The following is a 12,389-nucleotide window of genomic DNA, read 5'->3' on the forward strand; positions in this document are numbered from 1 at the left end:
CAAATGTAGCAGAAGTTGCACTTTTGAATGAATATTTTAGAGGTGGGCAGTATTCTTGGTTTTTCCATCAAATCACAATGCCACAATTCCTACCTGTCTGCAGTTCAAACCTGACCCATGATTCATCAAGTCTGTTCTCTGTATGATCTGTGTACCTTTGGCAACAACACGGTTATAGATCTATATCTTGTCACCACCACTGCCTTTTTGTTTTTCTTACATGCCACTTCAGTAACACAAAACATAACCAGATGTTGTTGGCATGTTAAAACTGGCTTATGTCTGGAACAGTTGGACATGGCATGGACAAGGTAGACTCCTTGGGGGGTAGTGCCTTTGAAAAGCTTGCATTTTACTGTGTGCTGCATTGTGCTAAAGAAAACCCATTCAAGATGGATCCATCTGTTATATGTAACATGAAGGAAATACTATGAAAGCTTCCATTTTAAACCAAATTTGTGATGTCAGATTAGATGTATATTTGAATTTTGCTTTCTGTTACCTTGATGCTCCATATTCTTAGAGGGAGATGAATGCTTTTTCACTATTTTTCCCTTTGCCTAGGAACTCTGCCTCAGTATCATTTCTGTAACTTATTACCAAAGAAGTCAGCATTACTCTTTCTGTTTAATATGTCTTTTAAATACTTCACTACAATGCCAGCAACTTGCAACAAGGTGAGCTTCACATCAATTATAAAGACAAAATCTGGGCTTTGATTCCAAAGGAAAGCTTAACTTCTGGGGGCTGTTTGGCTTTTCGAGGAAAGTAAGGATCTCTTCGTGGCTTGTTCCCTTCCTGTGTTTTATTCTTGTACTATCAAAATATGGCAAAGAAATTAGTCGAAATTTCTAATTATCCTTGCTGTCAGTAGTTACCATTTATACTAAAACTAACACTCATTTAGCAACAAAATAGGGTAGGGGAAATAAACAAAAGGGAACAATATTTGTGGACGATGCAGTAAACTTGGTCATCATCATATTTGGCAGCTACTGTGATTACTGTCTGATCTGATTGCTGGGTTTGTATTTTCTGTGTATGAGGGGATTTCCCCGTACTTTGACAGGTGAACTAATAGTTGATAGCACCTGAAATTAAAGAGTTAGTTGTCAAAAGGCACAGTATTGCCATGCATTAAAATCAACAGGTTTTAAATGAAATTCATATTTGGTGGTTTTGATGTTTGGGAACTCGGACTGGCAGTGTTGCTGTTTATTTTACAGTCTAAAATATCTAAAATACATAATGAGAAGAAGCATTTATTTGGCTTACTGCCTTATACAAAAATTCCTCAGCAAAATTCCCATATCAAGAAGGTAAACTGCAGAATTTCACTATCAGCTCCAGAAAAATAATGCATGAGAATAATCCAGGGCATTTCTTAAATACATGAAGTAAAAATCATTGCCCAAGTAGTAGCTCCTTTTGTAAATCTCTTGACACACCTGCAAACACGGTATGACCAGTTGTGAATGATCCTCTGACCCCATGTTTCTGACAGCAGCATAGTTGTCCTTGCTTACTTCTGTATTGTTTTGGTTTAGTCGTTAAGCTTCTGTCATCTGTATATTAAGAAGTGGAAGAAAACTGTCTTGATGTTATCTCTGTGTATTTCTGCATAAAAATATATTCATTATCACAAACCTTAATATACTCTATACAGTTATTCTTGTTAAAATATGAAATTTTGGTAATTTTTCTTCCCCAAAACTTTGTATGTGTTAATGTGTGCACAATTTGCAGTAGCTTTCTGCAATATAATTAAGACTGTTTTTAATAACTGACATAGAGGGACTTTTCCCTCCCCTGTTTCTACTCTGTATCGTGAAAAGAACATACTGGGCAACTACTGCTTCCTTTCATATGCAGTAGTGATCCCCAAGCTGTTCAGCTCAATAGATAAGTCTTAAAATTTCCTGATGCCCATTGCCTGCTGTTACAGCTTTCTTATTTGATAACCATATAAACATTACTAAATATGATTTGGGAGGGCAGTTTGAGAAGCACTCATTTAGCATTGCCTTTCTTTGTGAATCCCTTCAGAGTAAGCCACTCACAATGAATTTATATCAAGATAGATGATGGAACAGCTAAGCAGCCAAAACTGAGCCTTTGGGTCTTAAAACACTGGCTCAGTTTTGAAATTACATAGCAAAGAAAGCAAAAAAAAATCCAGGGAAATAGTGGTCATAGAAGCAGGAACTTACAGCTCTGCTTCCAGTTTTGCAGGCTTAACACTTGTTACAGGGGGGTTATGAAACAGTGTCACTTGTTTAGGAGGCTACTCTTGGTAGCATAAAGGGCCCCTTAGACTGAGTGGAACTGAGATACCCCATTAATCACTGCTTTTCTTTCTGTATCTCTGCTCTCTGAGATATGCTTTGTGTTGATTTGCCAGCACTGATGTACTTCTTTCATATCCAGCAAAGTACTTAGGTTCTGTATACAGAGCTTAGAAAATTAGATGCTTGTAAAGAAGAGCAAAACCAGCCAAAACTGTGATAAGGAAACATCCTAAAGAGCTGTTCTTCCATCAAGAAGGGTTTTTTTTTTAAGGACTGGAAGCAGGGTTTCTGCTTTTAAAACCTGGCCTCTGGAGGAGGTGCTGTTTGCAAACAGTCACCTTATTATTTGGCAGTTTACTGTTGAAGCCAGATCACTGGACAAAAAAGAACACAATTTTACGGGTCTGGAATGTACAACCAGGGGCAACTTTTGGATTGCACAAGGGTCCAGGGCAGGTCCCAGAAAACCCAACCAAAAGCCAACCTAACCTCACCCATTCCCATGCCTCAGCTGTTTACAGTCCTGTTTCTATGTGCCCCCTCATGTCTAACAGTCCTTATTCAGCATTCCATTTCTCTTTATTAAAAACAATCTGAAGAATAGAAAAACAGTCCATTCTAACAAACTTTTAAATGACAAATCATGCCTAAGATTTAGTTAAAAACTTTCCCTCTAAACAGCATGACCTACTTCTGTATGTTTTCCTTTACTCTGAGCAAGACTTTCCTCCCATTTGCACTCTGGAGTCAGGCGTGGTAAGGGTGGCATGCTATGGAAACGTACATGAGCTCTGTCTGATCAGTATGCTCCTGATCAGTGTCCTTGCATCTGCTTTTGTGCATCTCTTCTGTTGCCTCCTGATGCCCAGCTTTGCAGAGCAGGACGTTTCCAGCATATATTGTTTTATTCAATACAGCACTTTTTGCGTACAAAAGGGAAAGATGAAATCCAACTTTTCCACAACTGAATACATCTTGCAAGGGCTATAGAGTCAGATGGTGCTATTCAAAGGAGTGAAGTTTGAGAAAAAGGTTTTTTTTTTGGTTGAGTGTGTTTTCATTCATGGATTATGCCTACTATAAATAAAGTCACAGGATTCACTAACTCATCCTTTCTATTTTCTAGCTACTGGTGGGTGCAACTTACTCCAGCAGCTGTGGGTTCATAAGAAACTGCACATGTTGTCTGGCTTCTCTGTTGAAACTTGGTAAATGCTGTACCTTACCACCAAATGTATTGTTGTACTGCTGAGTTCTTAGATACTGTTCTTGCTGCAGCTTTTGAAAGCAATAAGAGATTTTCCACATACATAGTTGCCATATGTTAAATAATTATTTTAAGCAGTTCCTGTCATATATGAATTATGGATTTGATGGTTTTGTTGTATGAACCAGAACTGTATAAAAGTTTATGAGAATGTTTGGGAGGTTGATCCACAAGAGGTGATGAGCTCCTTCAGTGCCACACCTTGGAGATGGCTGGTATCCCTGAGAATCAGGCAGTCTTGTATTTATGTTAACAGTATTTTACTAGTTCCAGGACTGGAAATACATACCACATGTGTGAGGTATTGCATACGCAAAGCTGCTAAATGCTGAATTTGTTGTTTGTTTGGATAGGGCATTAGTGATTTCAGAATGAAGAAAGGTATCTCATGTGTTAGAATTATCACTGACTTCCAGATTTTTGAGACAACTTTCTGTAGTCAGGATTGTTCCTGGTTTCTTCTTTTACTCCAAAAACCTGTAACAATGTTGGAGCACCTTGGTGCACAAGTTGATTTATTATTTTTGTCTCTGTAACCAATTAGTTGGATGTTAATAAACCATACTTGCAAAAGGTCATAGAGCACCCTGACTTTTTCCCAAGGGTTGTAAGCATCTTCATCTTTTAAGTCTAGCTGCTGTAGTGATCTGTGCGTTTTACACTTCCCAAAATGGCAAGTATGAAAGAACTTCCATCTGCCAGAAGCCTTGTTCATCACTCTTACAGTCTGTCCTATAGTTGTGCAATGTTCCAGTTGTTTACCTGCACTCACTATACAGCACTGTCACATGGCTGTTATGCCTGACACTGGGGCAGGGCCAGGGTAAGCTGATGAAATTCATTTACAGCTAGAAGTTGTTTTTTAAAAGCAGTTTTTAGTAGACAGATGTGCAGCATAAATGTTACGCTTTTACCATGAATGTGGAAACCACAAACCACATAGTCATAAAACACCTTTAAAAAACGTGGAAACAGAGTATTTACTGGATAAAATAAATAACTGGAAGGAAATGGTATTCATGTGTTTTCTCCCTTAGAGATGGTGATTCAGGACAGCTCTGCCAGTGAGATTTCAACTACGTCACACCATGTCACCATATGTATATAAGATGCAATACAGATGGATTAGGATCTTGAAAAACATGGGAGTACAGTGAGTGTAATTCCTGACCAACCTATAAGTCCTGACTGCAGTTCTGCAGCACTTCCTAAGCTCAGTGTGTGCAAAGATTTGGTGGGAGGGAGCATGGAAGTTCCAGGAAGAGCTGGGAAAATTGGATCAATAAATCTGTTACCACACAAAATATCCTCTGCTGCTGTACATGGAGGAATAAGGATAGAGACTGAAAGAAAAACAAGTTTTTATAGCAGGCAAGAATCAGCTTCTGATTTTTGAAATCCAGCCATTTTGGTTCTATATTGGGTGAAGAACTTTGGAACTCGTTCATCATGTCAGTGGGAATCACTTCACTGCTGTTTAATTTCATAAGAGAACTAATGTGCTTAAAATGGCACCTGAAATAACCAGTGTTTAGTTCAAGTTGCTGGGAAAACCCCAGTTCACAGAAGCAGTAATATTTTTGTCATACTCATAAAAGGGAGAGGAAGATGGCACAGTGTGTTCCTTATTGGTGCCCTAATCACGAACACGTAAGGCAGTAGGAACTCCTCTTACAGAGAAATGGGTATGGAGTCAATTTCTCCGGATGGGCCCTTGAACTAATGACATGCCAAGTACCGACAATGTGGTCAGTGCTACTGAGACAAAACAGGCTGTTCTGCCCTATAGAAGGGTCGGGTAAGCTTTACTGGTATAGACCTTGCATTCAGTTTGTGTTTAAGGTCAGTTGCCTATTAATTTACAGTAACCTTTATTTTAAAGTCCTTTTGTTTACTGCAGAGTGATTCAGACCATCACAACATGAAGAAAACCACTGACAGCTGAGCAAAGCTTACTCTGCATCGTAACTGACACGTCTTGCCTTCTTTTTCTTCTTTTTTATGCCTCTGTTACATTCCTTTCCTCTTGCAAACATTGTTCCCCATGCTCAATTTGTTGATTTTTAACTTAGACACCCTCTTGTGCAGGGGATGCATAAGCATATGTGGGGTTATGCTGAGTTTTATGCTGGCCAGCTACCCAATTCTGCTGTATACTTATGGATTTGTATCTTTGCTTACTCTGTACCAAAGGAAATGTTAGAAATTGCTGTGTGCAAACCCTCATTTGAGGTAAATCTGCATTGCTCTACTGAGCTGAGTATAATGGAGGCTTAAGTTAACTGCGAATTTGACTCTGTGGGCTCATTTATGGAAGTTTTTACAGGATCTTGGAACAATAATAAATTCCTGGGAAACGAAATGTTGTGTAAGAACATCAGCTGATGTTTCTGTCTGTAGTTTCACAGACCTTGGGAATCGCTGTCTTTCTTTAAGTGTTAGGCACTGCTTAAGGATTTTCTGAGTTGATGGTTCATTTGATATTTTACTGAGACCAGAGAACCTGAAAATAAGGGTTTTTTTTTGTGTAGTTAACATTGGTTTTCTTTATTAAAACTTCAATAAAAACTGCTTTCCTAAATTACAAATTTCTTACTTTCTAACTTGCTTTGGAAAAAAACCAGGAAGCCATGATAAAAGGCTGCAGTAAATCTAGTCTGAATTACTGCAGTACATGCCTTGAAAAATCCTTTCCTCTTTCGGTTTTATGAGGGTATGTGTGCAATGTCTAGATTGCTGCCTAGAGCAAGGAAGATTATGTAGATCTATCAATAGATGAGAACCTGTCTAATAGCTGAGAAAGATTTACTGTTTTGTTTACTCTTAGGTTTGTTATTATTTCAGTCATTGACAGACTGAAGATGGAGTGAACTCAAGAGATACTTGTATTCAGTGTTACTTGTACTTCAGCCAATGAAACCAATCTTGTGAAAGCAACTAGAGCTATATAATAGCTATATAGGTATTTTGGATGAGACAATCAATTTTCTCATGAAGTTCAAAAACACTGCACCAAATTTTTAAGTCCTTTCATGGCAGAAACTTCTACTGAGGAATTTGCTTAAGAAAAAGCACCACAAGCAGGTCAGTTAGAGCAAAATGAGTTCTCTAGTTACCAGAGGATGCCTATTCTTAACTTGCTCCCTTCCGTTTTGAAGACAGAGTAAAACTTCAGCTAAAGTTGATGGAGGATAGGGAACTCACAGATATTATAGTCTCACCTTTTGTGAATAACAGAAACTGGAAGAGACCTGCAAGACACACTGCAAGAAAGGCCATAGTAGGAGCTTCACTATATTTTTTTCTAGCTGCAGAGCTCCCTAAAGTTGATGCTCATGTGAATGCTTTGGTCTTCATACCAATGGGGATTGTCTGAAATGATCGGGGAAGGGAAAGAGAGCAACGAATATATGTTTGTTGAAATAAGATTCTCAGTATTGAAATGCACTGTCACAAGGTCCTAGCTAAAAGAATGACTGCAGTTCATGCTTTCCCAGTACTGGTTGCTCACAGTTTCCTTTCACACAAACACTTCCTTTCAGGACACAGCTGGTCTTCCTTCTCTCTTAGAAACTGCACTCTCACACTGTGGTGTATTGGCAGTGGTGAGGCCTGACGGTAAGAACCAAATAAGCCCCAGCTCAAGCTGACTACGACCAGTTCTGGAGAAGGAAGCACATTCCTGTCTCCTGGTTGCAAAGAGAGTAGTCCACACAAGGTTACTTGATGCTACTCGCTCAAATCAGTGTGTTGTTCAGACAAACACAGGCAGTGTAAGCAGCAAGAACACCAGTTTCAGTCTATGATAGAGGAAAATAAAATGCATTTTTAATTCTCAGAGAGAACAGGTTTGTCTGTCAAGAGACAGAGAACTGACCTTGCTGTCTTTTGGGGCAACACTTGCATATAATAGAAGAAACTCCCATGCAATGACGAGCCCACACACTTTTCAGCCACTTGACAGCCCTTGCTCATTGTTTCAAAAAGAACTGTGTTCTTTTCATCCTGCTTCCCGTTAGTAGGGAAAAACCAGGTATGCTCTTACCCCAGTGTCATTGCTAAGAAAACCCTTCAAGCGCTGAAACTGGAGAGCAGCAATAGCAAGCTGGAAATTTAAATGGCTTTAAGAAGAACCATGGAGCCTTGGTTTCAATACCATCAGGGCTGAACTGTCAGCCCTGTGAGAAATAAGGTGTATTTTCCCTTTTGTCCTCCCTTGCAGCATGCATTTCCACAGCAGAAGGTATAGAGAGCCCCTGGAAGCTCCTGCTGCAGACCTTGGAAAGCTGCCCTGACTCACCTTGTAGTAGTAATGCAGCCTCGCAGGTCCTCAGGACCCTCTGGGGCCTCTGGCTTTGCCACTTGTGGTCTTCTCCTCAGTGCATGTGCTACTTTTGTAGGCTGTAGGTCTCTAGACAAAATTCTCAATCTCTTTGTGGGTACTTAAAAATGCATTTACTTTGTTCTCCTGGACAAAGCCCTTTCAAATTGCCCTGGAACAGGAACTGCAGTTGTTCAGTTCTGAAAGAGATAGAGCTGACAGCAGGTAGTGAGAATGGTGGCTAAGGAGTTTCAAATTAACTGGGAAATAAAACAAAGGAGGCACAAAAAACAAAAGGGAGAGACAACATTTGTTTTAAATCATGACAAAGCTATTGCTACAAATGTAGTAGATGAAAATGTGTCTGTTGTTATCCAATGAAATACTAATGTTAGCTTCGGAACATCTTGTGAGGTTTGACTACAGCCGCGCTCCAGTTCTGTGTCAGTGTAATACAAACACCATCCGGCCGTCTGCCTCGTGAGGAACAGCAATCACACACTGCAGGTTCTTTGGCAACTTCTGCCCAAACCATTTGCTCCTGCAGTGGGATAGGGAGTGCTTTTGAGGGCATACACACCCATTCCAGGGATGCTAGAGGAATTATGCGAACCAGAATAAAGGTGGGGAGCTGATAGAAGAAAACTGTTCTGACAGTCAGCTTTCCTCTCTCCAGGCAGCTTCAGTCACAGGCTCTTCCCTGAAGGCCATTTAACTCCTCTTGTTTTGCCAGTTTTGTCCTACAGTCTACGCATTCTTTAGATATGCTTTTCTTAGTTCTCCCATTCTCTGTAACTTTAAGGATGTCTGTAAATAACAAAATTGATATGAACTGCACTAACTTTAGGATCATGTTTTTTACTGACCTAAAAATGTGACAGTAGAACAACTATGAGTGGAAGTACTATTTATTAGATCAATATGTATTGTGTAATCATTTACAATCAGTTGTACCTAGCTGCCTCTTGTACTAGGCACTGTGCAACTACACTTTAAACAGTGCTATGTGCTGTACAGTCGTATTTTAAAGAGCCCTGCTACAGTGCTTACACTCGGAAAGGTGTATGTGTGCAGAGACACAGAGGTGAAGTGCCTCATTTTTTGGAGGCTCAGTGACAGGTATCCTCTGTTTGTAATGTTCCACTGAAAAAAAAAATCCTAATTATTTGTTATTTTAATACAGTTTGACTCTGTAGGTCCTGTTCTGATCACCTGCGAATGGTCAGCTCCATCTCTCTTTCAGAACTGAACAACTGGAATTCCTGTTCCATTCCTTTTGGCTAATTAATGAAGAAGGCCTGCTACTGAATAGCTTGAACAATACAGCAGTCAGCTGGTTTTTGATAAAACATTAATGAGCCCAGATGGTTCATAATCAGCTATTATGGAAAAAAGACTTTTGAGACACACAAGAAACGTTATCTATTCCCAAGTCTTCATTTTTTATTACTGTAAAAGAAATAATGTTCTGTGGCTGCCATCTCATCTACAGTTTAAAGTTAGAAGCATTTGGTTCATGCAGCTTCATGCAAACTGTCCTCCATGTTATTGTTGGAGAAATCACAAGATGACTCTTTAGGGAGCCACAATTGATGAAACATGATCCCAGCCTACCCTTTCTATTTTCTTAAAATCATGGTGAAATCATCAAATAATCACAAGGTTTTCATAAATGTTTAGAAATTTACAGTCACTCTACCCTAAACCACATCCATTAGCGATGAGAGCTTTCACAGTGACAGAAGGGAGCCCTGTGCCACAACACACATGCCAAAGGAAGGCAGTTAGGATACTGTTTCTCCCTCTCAGTACTTAAAAGCACCAAGATCTGGCTGAGTTACAGCAAAAAGGCTATGCTGAGTTATACTGCACACATCTGCCTCCTTCTGCATCCCAGTGTGGCACGCTCCAACTGTCCTTCAAAGGGATTAAAAGATCCAGACGTAAACCATTTTTTCCTCATATTGGTCCCTAGAGGTAGCAGAGATGAGCCTGACACTATAAGACAGCCTCTAAATAGTGACCAAACTCATCTCACTAGCAAAATCTTCAAGTGGTTAAAGATGTCACTTTCCTATCACTGCTGCCAAGGGCCGAATGGGCTTGGCCCATGTAAACAGGTGAAGAAATGCAGCAGAACAGTGCTCTGGCTGCTATGAACTCACAGGGCCCCCCCTTGCTTCCTGCACACTCCCTTTGGTCTCTCCTGAGCAGGACACAGCCACTCTCTCTTTTCTAAGCCTGTCCCTAGCTGCTGGCAGCATGGCAGGGCTGATGACAGCCGCAGCAGCAGGAGAGTCAGAAAGCTGTTGTGTGCAACAGGAAATGTTTTGGAGGACTGAATGCTACAGGCAAAAACTGCAGATCATCCCACCAAAACAGCTGATGAATTTTAATGTGAAACACAAATGAGGCTGGAGAGCTGATCTGAAACAAACAAAAACTGCTGCTCAGATCTTTTATTCTAGCAGAAAGAAACGGGGCAGGGGGAAAAGAAGTTTGTTCTTTGGCTGGTGATTTGGCTTATGCTGCTGGACACCTTAAAAAAGATTCGCTACCCAAGTATTCTTTTTTTCCTAAATAGAAGCCCAAAACAATTTCACACTTTCTTCCCATTTCCTCCACAGAAGAACTGAAGCCAGCAGACCCTTCTCCAGCCAGTGTGAGGATTTTAAAAGCTCTAGCATGCAGCAGCAGGGAGCTCTGGACAACCTCCTGACTCACCAATATGCGGGCAGAATTTCAGTGAGCACTTTCCAGCCAGGCTGAATGCAGCCCCAAAGAACTCATGACAGCTACAAGGCATTATGTGCCATTAGTACTGCTGTTAATACCAGCCCTGTGAATGCACTTAGAAAAGCTTTTTAGGATAGAGGATGAGACAAAAAAGTATTGCCATTACGAAACCCTCCTTTGCAGCCAATTTTGGACTTACAGCCCTGTGCCAATGGCTAAAAAGATAAGGCCATATTATGCCACGATACAAAACAAAACAAAGTACTGCTAAACGCTGGTAGGATGCAAAGCCCTTTCCTGTACCTGGCAGAAATAACCATTCTGCAATGCTGACATCTTGTGGTGGCCTGCTCAATGTTTTATTACCTTAGCATTACACTTGGGGAATTTCACACCCAACTATCCTGCTGTTTTTTTTCCTTTCAGACTACTATCTTTTGTGTTACTACCCACTTCTGTGCATTACTGATTTCTTAAGTTGTGGCTGTGAAGTTCTCATGTCAATTGTCTCACTTATTTACTTAAACGAAGTAGCCAAATCTTACCCTATACCAAAAAGCATGTTGCCCAAGAAGTAAAAAGTTTCTGGTTTTCTCCTTCTGCTCTTTCTTCTGTAAGACGGTCTTCTCATGCAGCAGTAATGCAGAGAATCTTCTAATGCAGAAGTGATGCACTTCATGCTCAGGAGATGGAGTGTGTGGCAGACAGATCCCAACACAGACCACAGTCAAATGTGTATTTCTCCAATATGATGTTCTCCCTGCTGGCATCCCACAGAGGCACGTGTTTTGACTGCAGTACACCTGAAGGGCGTTTCCACAAAGACTGAATGCTCAAGGTGGATGTTCAATCCCAAATGTCTCCTATTTGCAGCCAGTTTTGATAATAGTCTTCAAAGCCCCCAAGTTAATTGCTGCATAGCCCCAAAACTGTTTTCTAACACCCAGACACCTATGTTTCTGTCTTTTCTAATTAGAGAAGCATCTGAAAACTATCCTATATTGGCTTGTATCTTTCAAGTGGATAGATTCCTGCCCAAAGCTTTTTCTTGAAAAGATGGAAATATTCCTGGTGCGGGCACCCTTTATTTGATGTGCATGCAACAGATGGTAACATCCTTAAAATGACTAGCAAGTTTCACTGGTTTTATTTGTGTCCTCCTTCCCCAGTGAGTATTTCCATGGCAATGTGGTTCAGTGCAACTTCCTGCCTCGACTTCTCAAAATATGCTTTAGCAGACACTCGCATCTGAAATGAATCACACATTGCCACTCCCTGGAAAAACACATGACAGCTGATGAAATATGTGCTATTACTGGCCACTGTGGGAGATTATTGCTGGGGCTAGAGATTCTGCAGCTTGGTGCTGCTCCTAAAAAGAGTTCTCTTGAGGATGTGTGGGTGCTTTTCCTCAGGATGAGGCTCCAAGAGTGGAACTTAATATATATAGATATATTAGTCAGTAAAAGTAAATTATCACAAATGCAGATCTTAGTTCCATTTAGGCTATTTGCAAGCAGGTGCAACCCCAGAAGGGAAATCTACTTATCATTAGTTCACTAAGGATGTCATCTGGGGGAATCAGAAAGGAGCGATGGATTAAAATCTGCTGAGAATAATTGGAAGTTTTGGATAATGAATATAGTTAAACAGAATGGAAGAAATGGGTGTGTTTTCTTTTTTGCTGTATTGCCTGCTACCTCTCACCCAAGACTGTTCATTTAAGGACATGCAACTTTCAACATCCGTTTGCTCCAAAGCCCAGGTGTTACTCCAT

The 12,389-nt window shown here is 40.3% G+C and overlaps 1 long non-coding RNA gene across 1 annotated transcript; it reads right to left on the bottom strand.

Annotated features, from left to right (window-relative positions):
• Positions 1-708: 708 nt before the first annotated feature.
• Positions 709-11,638, bottom strand: LOC133221435 (uncharacterized). The gene is made up of 3 exons (XR_009728003.1): positions 11,134-11,638; positions 1,449-1,565; positions 709-816 (listed from the first exon to the last, which is right to left on the bottom strand). It is a non-coding gene; the product is annotated as an uncharacterized LOC133221435 (long non-coding RNA).
• Positions 11,639-12,389: the final 751 nt, after the last annotated feature.

Source organism: Neopsephotus bourkii, unplaced genomic scaffold (assembly GCF_033783945.1).
Source record: "Neopsephotus bourkii isolate Nb327-2 ecotype Australia unplaced genomic scaffold, CSIRO-AGI_Nbou_v1 NB_1539, whole genome shotgun sequence".
In the NCBI taxonomy this organism is placed as follows: domain Eukaryota; kingdom Metazoa; phylum Chordata; class Aves; order Psittaciformes; family Psittacidae; genus Neopsephotus; species Neopsephotus bourkii.